Source organism: Pristiophorus japonicus, chromosome 3 (genome assembly GCF_044704955.1).
Source record: "Pristiophorus japonicus isolate sPriJap1 chromosome 3, sPriJap1.hap1, whole genome shotgun sequence".
In the NCBI taxonomy this organism is placed as follows: Eukaryota; Metazoa; Chordata; class Chondrichthyes; family Pristiophoridae; genus Pristiophorus; species Pristiophorus japonicus.
In genome coordinates this window covers 143,505,091-143,522,727 of record NC_091979.1, presented here as the reverse complement: position 1 = coordinate 143,522,727, position 17,637 = coordinate 143,505,091, and the positions used below count along the sequence as shown (strand labels likewise).

General features: G+C 43.6%; 1 protein-coding gene across 1 annotated transcript in view; it reads right to left on the bottom strand.

The window, feature by feature from the left end:
- LOC139259923 (NGFI-A-binding protein 1-like) overlaps positions 1-15,323 on the bottom strand; it is a 133,649-nt gene extending 118,326 nt beyond the window's left edge. Inside the window, exon 1 of the mRNA XM_070875874.1 lies at positions 15,101-15,323. The gene's annotated coding sequence lies outside the window, so the exon portion shown is untranslated. The remainder of the gene's footprint in view (positions 1-15,100) is intronic.
- Positions 15,324-17,637: the final 2,314 nt, after the last annotated feature.

The window sequence follows — 17,637 nt, the reverse complement described above, 5'->3', positions numbered from 1 at the left end:
GACCGAACAGAGGCCTTTAAAATTATGAAAGGTTTTGATATAGACACAGAAAGAATGTTTTCACTTGTGAGGAACATTTAAGGGGATACTATGGGGTCAAGTTTCGGGCCGTGACTAGAATGGCGCAGCCGCGACATCGACGCTCTTTTGTCGCGCCCAAAAGCGCGTCAAAAACTTACGAAGGAATTCTCAGCCTTCCAGCAGGTTCCTTGGAGCTCGGCGCAGTGTGCAGAGATCAGCGTGGGGCGGAGCCACAGCGTCGCGCCGATTTTGAAAGTGTGTGGGGGGGGGGGGGCTAACTCTCATCCGAGGGCGGCAGTCCTGCGTGTGCGCGTTGGAGCGTGCGCGCATGCGCAGTAGGTTACAAACATTGGCACTCAGCCATTTTTAAAGTTACAGGAGGAAAAGTGCTGATTTGTTTTGTGGAACTGTGGAAAGGCTTGGGATTGAATCTTGGTGATTTTTTGTGCCTGAAGGAGTGCTTTTAGCAGTACTGTTGAATAAATCACCTGCTGATTTTTGCTGCTAAACTTCCAGACAAGTGCTGCATAGGTGCACGCAAAATAAGGACTGTGTGTTTTGAAAAATAAGAGTGTCAATTCAATACAGCAATGGAACAACGTCCACCAAGAACAAAGAATTTCTTGCATGAGGAAGTGGAGATATTAGTTAACGTCATTGAGCAGAGATGGCAGGAGCTGGATACCAGAGGTCGCATAAAAGTGCCACCTGAAGAAATGAAGAAACGCTGGAACCAAGTTGCAGAAGATTACTGCGCAGTGGTGCATACCATGAGATCTGGAAGCCAGTATAAAAAGAAATGGCACGACCTTGGTCAAGTAATTAGTGTAAGTAATATTTTCATTTTTTAATGTAATCGTAATTTTAATGTGACTATCTATATGTCCCACCCTGCAGAAAGATGCACCCTGTAAAAAGTTATATTTTACTCTTTGCATAAGAAATTGGCCCACAACAAAAGGGAAGCAACTCGAACAGGAGGAGGCACGCCCAATCTGCATCCACTGACAACCTTGGAACAGAGGGTAGCTGCTACGATGCGTCGTACATGGAAAAAAGCAATCAGTACAGCACAAGCTGGGCCCGCACGCGAGGAAGAGGGTAAGTCCTGAAAATGCATCGTGACCCTTCAAATCAACCTGCTGCCTGGCCTGCTATATGTAAGAGTACTCATGCCACCCACCCAGCCCCCTCCCTTGCTGTTAAACATTTGACTGTTCTGATATATTTTGCAGAAGAAGATGATGATGATGATGCCAACCCTGAAGATCCTGAAGATCCAGGACAAGAACCAGTACAACCAGATGCGGACGATCCAGACTGGCTGCAGGCGGCGATGACTGAAATGTTTACAGGGGAGACCTTCCAAATGAATGTTTATGAGCCCACATTAAGGGGCATCAGAGTTTCAACCCCTTGCATAGGTTCTGATTCCACCTTCCATGGTTTTGATTCCGATGTTGCGGGTCCCAGTGGTGCTGCTGGTGTAATTCAGCAGTTTACAGCCAGTGCACCACTGTCCCAGCCTGCGCCTCCCACTCTCATAGGTTCTGATTCCACCTTCCATGGTTTTGATTCCGACGTTGCGGGTCCCAGTGATGCTGTTGATATAATGGAGCAGTTTACACCCATTCACCCACCATCCCAGCCCACGGCTCGCACTCGAGTGGTGCCGTATGCAAGACCCAGGGCCGCACCATCCCAGCCCGCGTCTCCTACTCTAGTACTGTCGTCTGGAACACTGAGAGTCCCACTGTCCCAGCCCACGCCTCCCACTCTAGTGCTGCCGCTTGCAACACCGAGCGTCCCACCATCTGTGCCCGCGCCTCCCAGTGCAGTGGTGCCGTGAGGCAGACCCAGACAGAGGAGAAGGAGATTGGAGACATGCTCTCCTGAGATGCAGCATGCAACAGATGCGGCTCAGGTTGTGGCATTGGGTGTGGAGACCAATGATCTTACCCGATCACTCATCGGTGGCGTCAGTGCAGTGGGTGAAGAGGTGATGGTCCTGACGGGAGAAATAGCAGTAATGACACGGGAACTTAGGGAGGGAATGTCTTGAGGGAGTGCAATCAATGGCACAGGCTGTCAGGGAGGGCATGCAAGTGACAGCACAGGCCCTCATGGAGATAGCTGCTGCAATAAGGGTACACAGCCCGGCCAATCAAATGACACCCCCATGAAGAAGTGAACATTCACTGAGATGTGGGTGAGAGATGGTTGCAGCCTTTCTTTGCTGCTTTTGTTCTTGTTCTTGATGTAACTGTAGTAGCGTTTTTCAAATTGAAATTGTTTTGTAAGTTTTGTAACTTTACAACTTATAAGTGATCTTAGGATTTTTAAGTGATCTTATAGTGTAAATGCTCTCACATTTTGTATCTTATTTAATTTTGCACCTAAAAAGTGATCCTGAAGTTTAAGTGATCTTAAGAGTGTAAGATTTTTCAAATTGAAATTGTTTTGTAAGTTTTGTAACTTTACAAGTTTATAAGTGATCTTAAAGTTTTTAAGTGATCTTCAAGAATCATATTAAAAAATAAAGTTTGATACAAATATTTTATTACAGTGACGTTAACTTTTCAATAAAATATTTTTTCATTAAAACTGAATCATGTTCCATTAACACAACACAACATAGAAACAACTCCAAAAAATAAACATGTCCATGCGCAACAGTGGTCGCAGAGCCCTTAGGCATCAGTAATTGAAGCGTTCACGGATGAGCTGCTGGTACAGGGCTCGAGCAATCATTAAAGAAGCACGATGGACGGACCTCCTCCAACCTCGTGCTCCGGCATCAGGCACTTGCATACTTTCCTGATCGTCGTCATCATCCTCATCCTGCTCTTCCAAATTACTATCATCATGCACTGGTCCCTCATGTGGGTCTTCTGGTTCCACTACCAGCTCCTGCTGCCTCATGATGGCTAAGTTATGCAGCATGCAGCACACAACAGTGAAGTGACCGACAATCTGAGGAGAGTATTGCAAGTGGCCTCCGGAATGGTCCAGGCATCGGAAACGCTGTTTCAAGATGCCAATGGTCCTCTCTGTGATGCTGCTTCCGTCCGTGTCACACGTAGGGGCATCATGAGCCAGGTGGCCAGGCCGTACCCTTTGTCTCCCAATAGTAAGCTCTGCCCTTCTGCCTGCTGCTCAAACATGTCAAATATAACACTGTCGCGTAGGACGAACGCATCATGAGTACTGCCAGGGTATCTCGCATTGACTGACATGATGCGTTGCTTGTCGTCACACACGAGCTGCACATTGATGGAATGGAAACCTTTTCTATTCCTGTACTGCTTGGAATCCTCCACAGGTGCTCTCAAGACGATGTGGGTACAATCAATGCAGCCCTGTACCTTTGGGAAGCCAGCAATCCTGAAGAAGCCCACAGCCCTCTCATGGATTGCTTGTGCGGTCATTGGGAACTTGATGAAGTCATTCCTCCGCGCATACAGTGCAACCGTGACCTGGTAAATGCAGGCATGCATTGCACATTGAGAGATGGCGCACACATCTCCAGTTGTAGCCTAAAACGATCCCGAGGCATAGAAAGAAAGTGCAGCTGTTACCTTCACTTCAACAGACAAGGCAGTCGGCATTCTGCTTCTGGGCTGCAAACCTGCTCTCAGCACATCACAGATCTCAACGACAACTTCTCTGTGGAAACGCAGCCTTTTGACACAATCAGCCTCACTCATGTCCAGGTACGAGTGCTTGGCTCGATATTACCGACATGTGTAAGGTCTCCTGCCCATCAGCCTATGGGCTATGATGTTCCTGGTGCGGTGAGCTCTAATCAATTCTCTCCTATGCAGTGAATTGATGGCGAACCATTGCATAATCCGTGGTATTAATAATGCAGCACCCATTCTGCAATTACAAATGTAACTTTTAAACTGGCTGGCTGGCTCTCCCTCCCGGTGCTTTGCACGCCTACCCTGTCTCCTGGCCGAATGGCCTGCAGCCTATAAAAATAAATTCACAGCTGTGGAGGCCGTTGCGGTGCCTCTGTGTGTGGCCCCAACCGTGTCCCTCCCCTTTCTCATGGCCGAATGGCCTCAGGCTCCTCCGCAGCTCGAATGCTGCTTTCTGCCTCTTCAGTTGCCGTTGTGCCACTGACGCCGCCCATGTCTCCTGCATGAAAGGCCTGGAGCTCCTCAGCTCGAAGGCTCCTGCTGCTTCACACAGGTATGAAAATTCAATATTTTTTATTTGCTTTATTTATAATTTTTTATTCAGGATGGCTCTTTATTTGTATAAGTGAGACTGTTGAATGCTTGTAAAATGTAATTATTTCCCTTCCCCCGCCCCGTTCCCTACGCCTGATTTCTAAATGTAGGCAAGGTTTTTCTGAGCATACAAAAATCTACACTTACTCCATTCTAAGTTAGTTTAGAGTAAGTTTTTACTGCCTAAACTTGCAAAACAGGTGTAAGTGGCCGGACATGCCCCCTTTTGAAAAAAAAAACTGTTCTAAAATGAAACTGTTCTAGCTCAGTAGAACTGGAGCAAACGAAATGCCGAGAATTGCAATTTCTAAGATACTCCATTCTAAACTAGTTGCTCCAAAAAAATAGGAGCAACTCAGACCAAAACTTGACCCCTTTATAAGCATATGAGGGAGAAGGGATTAGAGAGTTATGCTGATGAGGAAGGATGGGAGGAGGCTCGAGTGGAGCATAAATGCCAGCATGGACTGGGTGGTCTGTTTCTGTGCTGTATATTCTATGTAATTCTGTGCAAGTGTGAGGTCATCCAGTGTGGACAAAAAAACAATAGATCTGAGTATTTTTTAAAGGACGCGACTGCTGCCAACAAACCGGAAGCGGACTGTGCATGGGAGCGGGTTCATTAAAAAAACATTTTAAATGCCGGGAGGGAGTGAGCTAGTTCAAAAGTGTCGGGAGGGAGCAGGAAAAATTTCGGGAAGAAGCAGGAAAAATGTCGGGAGGGAGTGGGTTGCTTCAGAAATGGTGGGAGGGACCAGGATAAATGTCGGGGGGGAGCAGGACATTTGTCTGAAGGGAGTGGGCTGCTTCAGGAATGCTGGGAGGGAGCAGGATAAATGCCGGGAGGGAGCAGGAAAAATGTTGGGAGAGAGCAGGCTGTGAGGAAAAATGCCAGTCAAAAATGCTGTGTGGATAGAAAAAGCAGTTTCTGGTTCCAGATTAATGCGCAGTTTGCAGCTTGTTTGCAGGTGTGATTTTGTTTTTTAAATAGTGAAAAGATAGGACCAGTGGAGATCCAAAAAGATTTAGGGTTCCATGTATACAGATCATAATCAAAAAGCCATTGGAATGTTTACCTTTATAACTAGAGGGCTAGAATATAAAGGGAAGGATGTTTTGCTCCAGCTATATAAAGTCCTAGTTAGACACTATGGAGTACTGTGTACAGTTCTGGACACCACAGCTTAGAAAGGATACATTGACTTTGGAAGGAGTGCAGAGCAGATTCATCAGAATGTTACCAGGGCTCCAAGGGTTAAATTATGAGGAGAGATTACGTACACTGGACTTGTATTCCCTGGAATACAGGTTAAGGGGTGATTTGATTGCGGTTTTTAGGATTTTGAAAGGAATTAATAGGGTAGATAGAAACATTTTATGCTGGTGGGGTAGTCTCAGACAAGGGGACATAACCTTGAAATCAGAGCCAGGTCATTCAGGATAGAAGTTAGGAAAAACTTTTTCATGCAAAGGGTGGTAGAAGTGTGGAACTTTCTCCCATAAAAAGAAGTAGGTGCTAGCTCAATTAATAATTTTAAATCTGAAATCGATTGATTTTTGCTAGCCAAGAATATTAAGGGCTATGAAGCCAAGGCGGATAGATGGAGTTAAAATATTGGTCAACCATAACATTGAATGGTGGAACAAGCTGAAGGGGTTGAATGGCCTACTCCTGTTCCTATGGGCCTAAATTTGGTCCACCCATTTTTTTCGGCGCATTCACGTGATATGCGCCGACTTCCTAAGATCCAAACGGTGCCAAAAAGATGTCCCCGGATTCTGGCCTCTCTGCCGACTCTCCCGGGGCTTGGCGCGGCGCGGCGAGTCCATTGGGGGGGGCGAGGCTAGGGCCCTGCGCCTAAAAGAGTGCCGGCAACTGGCCGCATGTGCAGTAGAGCGTTCGCGCATGCGCAGTAGTTTCTCCCATGATTATGATGATGCGTATCTGTAGCGTGGGACCCAACATGTCCCGTCCCTATCCCGGGCCGAGTAGCCTGCCGCACAGGCCGGCCACTGCCTTCCCGCACTGAGGGCTACAAGAAACAGGTTGGTGCGGGGAGACTTTTGATTGGGCGGCGGGGGGGGGGGGGGCGCGGTGGGGGGAAGGAGGAGAGTTTTGATCCGGGGGGGGAGGTGAGAGGAGAGTTTTGATTGGGTGATTGGGAGGGCGGGGGGGGAAGAGAGGAGAGTTTTGATGTGGGGGTTGTAGGAAGGAGGAGAGTTTTGATCCGGGGGAGGAGAAGAGAGGAGAGTTTTGATGGGGGGGGGAGGAGAAGAGAGGAGAGTTTTGATGGGGGGGGGGGGGGGAGGCGTTGATAACTGTGTAGCCAGTATTTTAATGAGCTTACTCAAGACTTTCCTTAACCTTGTTGATGAAAATACTTTCCTATGAGCAGGAGGTACTTCTAATTTTTATTTGGATATTTTGAAAAAGTTATGTAAATATGTTCTGTCTCTTTACTTCTTTTATTTTTGTCGTTTAAGCTCCATGAATGTTTCTGTTGTATAGTAAATTAACTTTGTCAAGTTTGTCACTCCTGTATAGCTGTTTGATCCTATTCACATTCTTTAGTCAAGTCATTAAGTACCTACCTGCGCTGATTTCTTAACTCTCCGCAAGGTTTTCTGTACGGCCACAAGTAGCCTAAGTTAGTTTGGAGCAACTATTAGCTGTCCAAACTGGCTTAAATGGCCAAAACGGGCGTAGTTGGCTGATAACGCCCCCTTTTGGAAAAAAAAACTAAACTAAAAAAAATCCTAACTAACTCACTTACATTGGCGCAAATGGAATGTACAGAATGGGAATGTAAAGATACTCCAGAAAAATCAAGTTGCTCCAAAAAAAACAGAGCAACTCCTGGGCAAATTTGGGCCCATAGTTCCCAATTGTAAGTCACTTCAAATAAAATTGGAAATGCATAATACAGCTAGAGTTATTATGCAACAAGGTATGACAGGTTTATACTCAGTGTTTTGACAAGTTGAACATTTGAATCTAATAGTTATATTTTTGAAAGAAGCATAACTGTACAAAGTATAGTTGTGGTCTTCTGATATTTTTCCAAAGACTTCAATTTAGACAAGTTCTACTATTAATGCTGAAGAATAAGTGCTGAAATCATTTAGTAGTTTAATATAAATGTACAATTAAAGAAGTACATATAACAAGTTATGATAGTAAAATGGAAATACTGCAAACTTAATGGGATATTTCTTAGCAAATAATAATTGATGAATATCTTTCTTGCTGAAGTACATAATGAAATAATTTTTTTTTAAATAATTTGTAAAACATAGACCTGAGATTTACTTCTATGATAAAACACAATGGCGAATATTTCAAACCACTGCTAGTGGCTTTACAATTCTTCCAAACAATTTCATTCAACATAGTTTTGATTCTGTTTATGTGTTAGAATTAACAGTTTTTGGAATTAATCAATGAACCCCTGTACCTTCCCATAATTCCAAACCATTTATATTTAACTTTGTATAAAGGTGATAGGCCACACTTCAAATTTCCTCCTAGTTCACTTTACAAAGCTTTCTGAACAAATGTTTGCACTATTTCTAATAGTAAAACATGTTTAGTATTTAATGATACTAATTCATCAGCCTCAGAACTGCACGCACTCCAACTTATATATATTTTTGATACATCAAAAGAACGCTACATTAAAACTACTTCATGAATTCTTGTACTTTAATTTCCAACTCAAGTGATGGCATGATGTAGAAAAGCTTGCTTTGGACCCTAAAAACATTTCAAATATCGTCAAATTGGAGCCAGCCTCTCTTCAGAAACATAGACCCTTAAGCAGCCATGCCTCAACCTACACACCACATGTTAACTTCACTGAGAACAGAAGTGAAGTGACTGACATTCCCCTGTGGTAGCTCCAGTGCCAGGTTTGAGTCCAACCATCTACAACAGTAATTTTAGTAAAGACTAATTAATATTGTATAAAAATAAAGTGGCATGGCATGGATTTGTTCAGTGAACATCGTTAAAAAAAGCTGATGTTCAACAAACTAAGATACAATATATTGTGTGAACCATTTAATTTCTGTGTAACTGTGATCTGACTGAAAAAGTACACTAATGCCAAACCAACTAACCTAATATATTACACAGTAAGTTGAACTGGTTTTCATTCAATTGCATTGAGCTTATGGGTATAGTTAAGTCCTATTATATTTATGGAGGCTGTTTTTATTGGCAGTAATTCTGATGTGTTGTGTTGATCCTTCTTACCTGTGTGAATAGTACGATTTGTGCAGGCAGCAATCTTTGAATTATGCTAATACGTTACAGTTTATTTTGTATTATTAGCATACAGTGATCATTGTCAGGAAATGCCAAAGAAACTACTCATAAAAATTTTAGTCAGGACCTGAGAATTACTCGTCTAGTACCTTAAAAGGAAATATCAACTCAACTCCACCCAACCCCACCAACCATCTCTAGCTGGTACCTGACTTTATAACTGAATTTACACTTCAAGGGAACGCTTGTGAAATCACTCCATAAATATGGTTCGCGTTTTATTAATTTTTATTTAACAGTTTGTGAAAAAGAACATTGTGAACTGCTTTATTTGTACAGAATATCAATGATTCAATTGGTTAATTACAAAGTGAAAATCATTATACTGGGTCAAAAATGAAGCCCGGCTCTTTCCAGAATAAAACTGGAGTCAAAATAATGGTTGTTTACGACAGGTAGATGGATTAAAATAATGCATTTTTTTCAACTGTTTAGTTCTAGGTTTATTGTGGTGTAAAATAATAAGACTTAAAGGAAGTTAGCTGACAGAAAAAAAATTATCTGCCATAAAATGGGTATTTGATTAGAAATTCACAGTAACGATGACTAATAGTTTACACCATGGATTAATTTAATATCTTAAGAGGCAACTTCTTCAAGGACATCATATGATTTTTAAATTTATTGGCTTCTCATCCAAAATGTGAATCACCTTATTTATCTGTCATTCTTTTTGTGCAATGAACCAGGAGGGCGTTTCTCAGTGACAACAATGGTGAAGATATCTTTTGTGTGCTACTATAGTGAAATTTTTTGCTGGTTCTTTAAAAATTCATTTATGATTTTGCTATACCTAATGCACAGGAGAAACCTTCCCCAATATAATTTAAAGTCAACATCATTGTAATCAATTTTTAAAATTCATTCTCAGGATGTGGGCATCACTGATAAAGCCAACATTTATTGCCTATCTCTAGTCGCCCTGAGAAGGTGGAGATTGGCAATATTCCATCGAATTCTTTTTTTTGGCCCACACAGCCTCTTTAAAGGTCTGGCGGGCCATTCAAAATTCCACACATGCGCGGTTTTTCTATTTAAAAGTCGGTTCACCGGCTGCGTGGGACCTGCATAGTCAAAATAGTATGCGAGGTTATTCTACTTTGGTAGGAAGAAAAGAAAAGCAAAATATTATTTAAATGGAGAGAGACTACAGAATGCTGGGTGTCTGGGGGTCCTCATACATTAAACACAAAAAGTTAGCATGCAGGTGCAGCAAGTAATCAGGAAGGCAAATGGAATGTTGGCCTTTATTACAAGGGGATGGAGTATGAAAGTAGGGAAGTCTTGCTACAACTGTACAGGGCATTGATGAGACCACACCTAGAGTATTGTGTGCAGTTTTGGTCACCTTATTTAAGGAGGGATACACTTGCATTGGAGGTAGTCAGAGAAGGTTCACTAGGTTGATTCCTGGGATGAAGGGGTTGTCTTATGAGGAAAAGTTGAGCAGGTAGGGCCTGTACTCATTGGAGTTTAGAAGAATGAGAGGTAATCTTATTGAAACATATAAGATTCTGAGGAGGCTTGACAGGGTAGATGCTGAGAGGATGTTTCCCCTCGTGGGGGAATCTAGAACTAGGGGGCACATTTCAGAATAAGGGGTCGTCAATGTTTGAATCTTTTCAATCTGGTTTTCGCCCCTGCCACAGTACCGAAACGGCTCTCATCAAAGTCACAAATGACATCCTTTGTGACTATGACAAAGATAAACTATCCCTCCTTATCCTCCTGGATGTGTCTGCAGCCTTTGATATGGTTGACCATTCCATCCTCCTCCAATGCCTCTCCACCATCGTCCAACTGGGTGGGACTGCACTCGCCTGGTTCCATTCTTATCTATCTAATTGTAGCCAGAATATCTCCTGCAATGGCTTCTTTTCCCTCTCCCACATCGTTTACCTCTGGTGTCCCCCAAGGATCTATAGTTGGCCCCCTCCTATTTCTCATTTATATGCTGCCCATTGGCGATATTATCTGAAAACACAGAATCAGTTTCCACATGTGTACTAACGACACCCAGCTCTACCTCTCCACCACTTCTCTCGACATCTCCATGGTCTCTAAATTGTCAGACTGTTTGTCCGACATCCAGTACTGGATGAGCAGAAATTTTCTTCAATTAAATATTGCGAAGACCGAAGCCATTGTCTTTGATCCTCACAACAAACTGCTTTCCCTAACCACTGACTCCATCCCTCTCCCTAGCATCTATCTGAGGCTAAACCAGTCTGTTCGCAGCCTAGGTGTCATATTTGACCCTGAACTGAACTTCCGGCCACATATCCGCGGCATAACTAAAATGGCCCATTTCCACCTCCGTAACATTTCCCGCCTCTGCCCCTGGTTCAGCTCTTCTGCTGCTGAAACCCTCGTCCATGCCTTTGTTACCTCTAGACTTGACCACTCCAACGCACTCATAAGAACATAATAGAACATAAGAATTAGGAACAGGAGTAGGCCATCTAGACCCTCGAGCCTGCTCCGCCATTCAACAAGATCATGGCTGATCTGGCCGTGGATTCAGCTCCACTTACCCGCCCACTCCCCGTAACCCTTAATTCCCTTATTGGTTAAAAATCTATCTATCTGTGATTTGAATACATTCAATGAGCTCGCCTCAACTGCTTCCTTGGGCAGAGAATTCCAGAGATTCACAACCCTCTGGGAGAAGAAATTCCTTCTCAACTCGGTTTTAAATTGGCTCCCCCGTATTTTGAGGCTGTGCCCCCTAGTTCTAGTCTCCCCGACCAGTGGAAACTCCTGGCTGGCCTCCCACATTCTGCACAACATAAACTTGAGGTCATCCAAAACTCTGCAGCCCGTGTCCTAACTTGCACCAACTCACCCATCACCCCTGTGCACGCTGACCTACATTGGCTCCCGGTTAAACAACGCCTTGATTTCAAAATTCTCATCCTAATTTACAAATCCCTCCATGGCCTTGCCCCTTCCTATCTCTGTAATCTATTTCAGCCTCCCAACCCCACGAGATGTCTGCACTCCTCAAATTCTGCCCTCTTGAGCATCCCTGATTATAAGTGCTCAACCATTGGTGGCCGTGCCTTCAGTTGCTTGGACCCTAAGTTCTGGAACTCACTCCCTAAACCTATCCGCCTCTTTACCTCTCTTTCCTCCTTTAAGACACTCCTTAAAACCTACCTCTTTAACCAAGCTTTTGGTCATCTGCCGTAATTTCCTCTTATGGGGCTCGGTGTGAAATTTATCTGTTTTGTCTTATAACACTGCTGTGAAGCGCCTTGGGACATTTTACTACGTTTTACTATATTAAAGGCGTTTTATAACTAAAAGTTGTTGTTGTCGTCCATTTAAGACTAAGATGAGGAGGAATTTCTTCTCTCAGATGGTCGTGATTCTTTGGAATTCTCTACCCCAGAGAGCTCTGGAGGCTGGGTCATTGAATATATTCAAGGTTGAAAAAGACAGGTTCTTGAACTATAGGAGAGTCAAGGGTTAAGGGGAACTGGCAGGAAAGTGGAGTTCAGGCCAAGATCAGATCAGCCAAGGATCTTATTGAATAGTGGAGCAGGCTTGAGGGGCTGTACGGCCTACTCCTGCTCCTATTTCTTATGTTCTTATATTGAGTCAAGGCCTTTGTTTTTAGGGAAATATTTGAAGCAGAAAAGATACAAGGCAATGCAGAGAGAGTGGGGCAGTGGGACAACTTTCGGATTGTTCGAGCAAAGAGCTGGCACAACTCACTGGACCAAATGGCCTCCTTCAGTGCTATAAACATCAATAAATCTATGTCAGCCATCCCACTTCAAAGTGTCAAAAGAAGATAAAAAAGAAAGACAGACAATCATTTCATGCTGGTTATTTGTGACTCAAGTTTTTTGATAAGGTGTCACATAAGAGACGATGTCTCCGCAAAATCCTGCAAATCCCCTGGGAGGATAGACGCACCAGCGTTAATGTTCTTGATCAGGCCAATATCCCCAGCATCGAAGCACTGATCACACTTGACCAGCTCCATTGGGCGGGCCTCATTGTCCGCATGCCGGACACAAGACTCTCAAAGCAAGCGCTCTACTCGGAACTCCTGCATGGCAAACGAGCCCCAGGTAAGCAGAGGAAATATTTCAAGGACACCCTCAAAGCCTCCGTGATAAAGTGCAATATCCCCACCGACATCTGGGAGTTCCTGGCCAAAGACCGCCCTAAGTGGAGGAAGAGCATCTGGGAGGGCGCTGAGCATGTAGAAAACAAGCACAGGCAGTAGGAGCGTGCGACAAATCCCTCCTTTCCTTCAACGACTGTCTGTAATTCCCATATTGGACTGTACAGCCACCTGAGCACTCACTTTTAGAGTGGAAGCAAGTCTTCCTCGATTTCGAGGGACTGCCTATGATGATGACATAAGAGACGCATGACAAATGTCAAGATGTGTGGAGTCAGGGGCCAGATAGAAGAATGGATTGAAAGATGGCTAAAAAATAGAGTAGAAGTTAGGGGAAGTTTCTTGGGCTGGTAGAAAGTGGAAAGTGGCATCTCACAGGGATCCGAGCTGACTGTTGTTGTTTACCACATGTATAAATTATTTGGACTCAGAAATTGAAGGTATGGTGTTGAAATTTGTACAAGAATTTTACCAGAATTGAGAGGGTGCAACTATCAGGAAAGGTCGAACAGGATGGAGGCTCTTTTCTCTGGGAAACAGAAGGCAAGAGGAGACCTGAAGAGGTTTTATAGGGTGAATGCAAAGAAACTATTTCCACTTGTGGGTGAATGCAGAACAAGGGTGCATAAATATAAGATAGCCAATAACAGATCAGATAAAGAATTTAGGAGGGATTTCTTAACATAGAGAGTAGTGAGAATGTGGAACTCACTGTCATCTGGAATGGTTGAAGCAGATACTATCAATGCATTTAAAGGAGAGGCTTGATGCATTTATGAGGGAGCTAGGAATGGAAGGATATGGGGACAGTGTGGGAAGAGATAATTAGAGTGGGAGGATGCTCGTGTACAGTATAAATACTGGCATAGACCAATTGGGCTGAACATTCTGATTCTGTACTGTGTGGAAATCTCCCTTGCCAACAGTAATTAGCATCTAATTGATTTCAGATTTACAGCAGTTACACTTTGTGGCACGAAAGGGACAGGCCATTCAAACACCTTCGCAACAGAATAAAATACATCCTGCATAATACTTTGTCCTTATAAAATGAAAATAACTTGCATTTATATATTTTATAAAGCAACACATCATCAACACATGTACCATGAATAACACCATACAAGATTCACGACTAAGAGACAAAAACTGACATTCTAAGAACAATCTCAAAATCTCTCGCTATTCAGAGGGGAAAAAATAGATGTAAAATGAGTCAACCTAAATTTTTGATAAGTATAGTGTGTGACAGTAAATGTTATTGGGTGGCATGTGATGTGGACCTACCAAATGAGGAGCAGGGCAAGAAATGCTATGGATGTTGTATAGTGAAGTTGTATGCATGCAAAAAAGGCCTTGTTTATTAGTTCACAAAATATAGTGACCAGAGCAATTTTGTTGCTGTGGTGCTCTAATTGCCTTCATTCTAGAAGAGTTCATTTGTTTGGTTATGGTAGGGAGCTTCAGTTTCTTCTTGGTCCCATCTGATTGTCTGAAGCTACATACTATTTGCAGCTGAGCATGCAAGTGGGTATGGTGCTCTCAGGCCTCTGCTAATATTGGTCATAGCCATTAAGAGGCATCGAGGTGTCCATTTTTCTCCTTGGGACATAGTTACTCTGCTTAGTGTCTTGCCACGGCAGGTGCCTGACATCAGGGACAGAGCAACTTAGGGAGCCAGAAGCAAAAGCAAAATACTGCGGATGCTGGAATCTGAAATAAAAACAGAAAATGCTGGAAATACTCAGCAGGTCAGGCAGCATCTGTGGAGTGAGAAACAGAGTTAACGTTTCAGGTCGAGGGTCAACGACCTGAAACATTAACTCTGATGATGATGATATGTGGCACCACATGATGATGCTTTATTGCAACCGTGCCACAGTATTGCCCCTAGAAAGTTGACTGCATTGATCTGGGCTCCTCCACTGCAGGATCTGCTCAGTTACACAACTCAGTTGGCCACAGATAGACAAGACAAGGTGCCATTGCATTCCTGCTGTTTAAATACTTTTAACACATGTCAAACAGGATATAAAATATGGAAAACAAACAAATCCAATACTCAAAAGTCTCAACATTGTACAGATCTGGAAAATAAGTAACGAGGATTAAAGACGAGAAATAATTTTCAGTTGTTTGTGAAAAATAACTTTGGATTTTCGATGATTTGCAGCACAGTATATAGAATTCTCACCCGGAAAACTGCAAACTCAATGATTGACGACCTCGCCTGGATCTTACCACCAGACCGACTGAAAGCTTCAGATGCCGCAGTCGTTGGGATAACACCATGCAAATAAGCTTTACCCCCTCCCCCAAAGTATCAAGGCTCAGAAGCTCTGAAGTTTACTAAAGAGTCAGTTATCAATATCTTACCTATTTTCAAAAGCAAGGCTCGGCAGTTCAAGTAAAAGCAATCGATCGGGGCGGTGTGGAGTAGAGAGCTGGATAAACGCCTTACATCGTCACAGAAACTCTTTCATGCCGTGATTTGTGTCCTAACTACTACACATATTCCATGTAAAGACCTTCCATGTGTTACCGTGTATCTGTCTAATAGACAGCAGCAGTGCCTGTGTTTTGTCTTTGTTGCTGGGTCACAGTAAATGTTGCTAAACGCATGTGGTGCAATACTGCATTAGTAATCTGTTCAGAACCAGTTCCCCAGACAGGTGCAGGAAGCTGCGGGGGTGGGAGGGTGTAGTGAGAGGACACGATCCGCCTCTGAATTTTCTTGCGTGTTTGATGAGGAAGGAGCACCACCTCCACAATTTGATGGTTTCACAACCCGCGCCTGAAGTTTTCAAGGTTACAGGTGTTTTAATCCAATCATTTCCCACAACAAAAATGGGCCATATGTAAAGAAAGAATGTCAGAAGGATTTTAGGTCGCGGCCAAAGTTTAGGTTGGATCTCGTACCAATTTCTTGTACAGAATAAGTGATTTAATTAGCAGTAAACTTATAAAAGAGCGTGTAGCTAAAGAAAACATCACACTTAGTTTGAAGAAGTGCACAGTTTACTTTTCTTCAAGGCGTTCCTTTGCCACTCAAATTGGCAATAGATCAAATGAAAGGATCTAAGGGTCCCAGTGCTGAACTCTCGAGATGATTTATTATTTAGGTTAAACCAGATATGGAGGGTACTCCACTGTATCTGGAACTCTTTCAATGCCATCGCCAACGAGCAGTTTCACATAGAAACATAGAAAATAGGTGCAGGCAAAGGCCATTCGGCCCTTCGAGCCTGCACCACCATTCAATAAGATCATGGTTGATCATTCACCTCAGTACCCCTTTCCTGTTTTCTCTCCATACCCCTTGATCCCTTTAGCCGTAAGGGCCATATCTAACTCCCTCTTGAATATATCCAATGAACTGGCATCAACAACTCGCTGCGGTGGAGAATTCCACAGGTTCACAATTCTCTGAGTGAAGAAGTTTCTCCTCATCTCAGTCCTAAATGGCTTTCATCTTATCCTTAGACTGTGACCCCCTGCTTCTGGACTTCCCCAACATTGGGAACATTCTTCCTGCATCTAACCTGTCCAGTCCCGTCAGAATGTTATATGTTTCTATGAGATCCCCTCTCATTCTTCTAAACTCCAATGAATACAGGCCCAGTCGATCCAGTCTCTCCTCATATGTCAGTCCTGCCATCCCGGGAATCAGTCTGGTGAACCTTACCCTGCACTCCCTCAATAGCAAGAATGCCCTTCCTCAGATTAGGAGACCAAAACTGAACACAATATTCCAGGTGTGGCCTCACCAAGGCCCTGTACAACTGCAGTAAGACCTCCCTGCTCCTATACTCAAATCCCTTAGCTATGAAGGCAAACATGCCATTTGCCTTCTGCACCGCCTGCTGTACCTTTTTGCCAACTTTCAATGACTGATGTACCATGACACCCAGGTCTCGTTGCACCTCCCCTTTTCCTAATCTGCCACCATTAAGATAATATTCTGCCTTCGTGTTTTTGTAACCTCACATTTATCCACATTATACTGCATCTGCCATGCATTTGCCCACTCACCTAACCTGTCCAAGTCACCCTGCAGCCTCTTAGCATCCTCCTCACAGTGCCACCCAGCTTAGTGTCATCTGCAAACTTGGCGATATTACACTCAATTCCTTCAGCTAAATCATTGATGTATATTGCAAATAGCTGGGGTCCCAGTACTGAGCCCTGCAGCACCCCACTAGTCACTGCCTGCCATTCTGAAAAGGACCCGTTTATCCCGACTCTCTGCTTCCTGTCTGCCAACCAGTTCTCTATCCACGTCAATACATTACCCCCAATACCATGTGCCTTAATTTTGCATACCAATTTCATGTGTGGGACCTTGTCAAAAGCCTTTTGAAAGTCCAAATACACCACATCCACTGATTCTCCCTTGTCCACTCTACTAGTTACATCCTCAAAAAATTCTTGAAGATATGTCAAGCAGGGTTTTCCTTTCATAAATCCATGCTGACTTGGACCGACCCTGTCACTGCTTTCCAAATGCACTGCTATTTCATCTTTAATAATTGATTCCAACATTTTCCCCACTACCGATGTCAGGCTAACCGATCTATAATTCCCCGTTTTCTCTCTCCCTCCTTTTTTAAAAAGTGGTGTTACATTAGCTACCCTCCAGTCCATAGGAACTGATCCAGAGTTGATAGACTGTTGGAAAATGATCACCAATGCAGCCACTATTTCTAGGGCCACTTCCTTAAGTACTCTGGGATGCAGACTATCAGGCCCCAGGAATTTATCGGCCTTCAATCCCATCAATTTCCCTAACACAATTTCCTGACTAATAAGGATTTCCTTCAGTTCCTCCTTCTCGCTAGATCCTCGGTCCCCTAGTATTTCCGGAAGGTTATTTGTGTCTTCCTTCGTGAAGACAGAACCAAAGTATTTGTTCA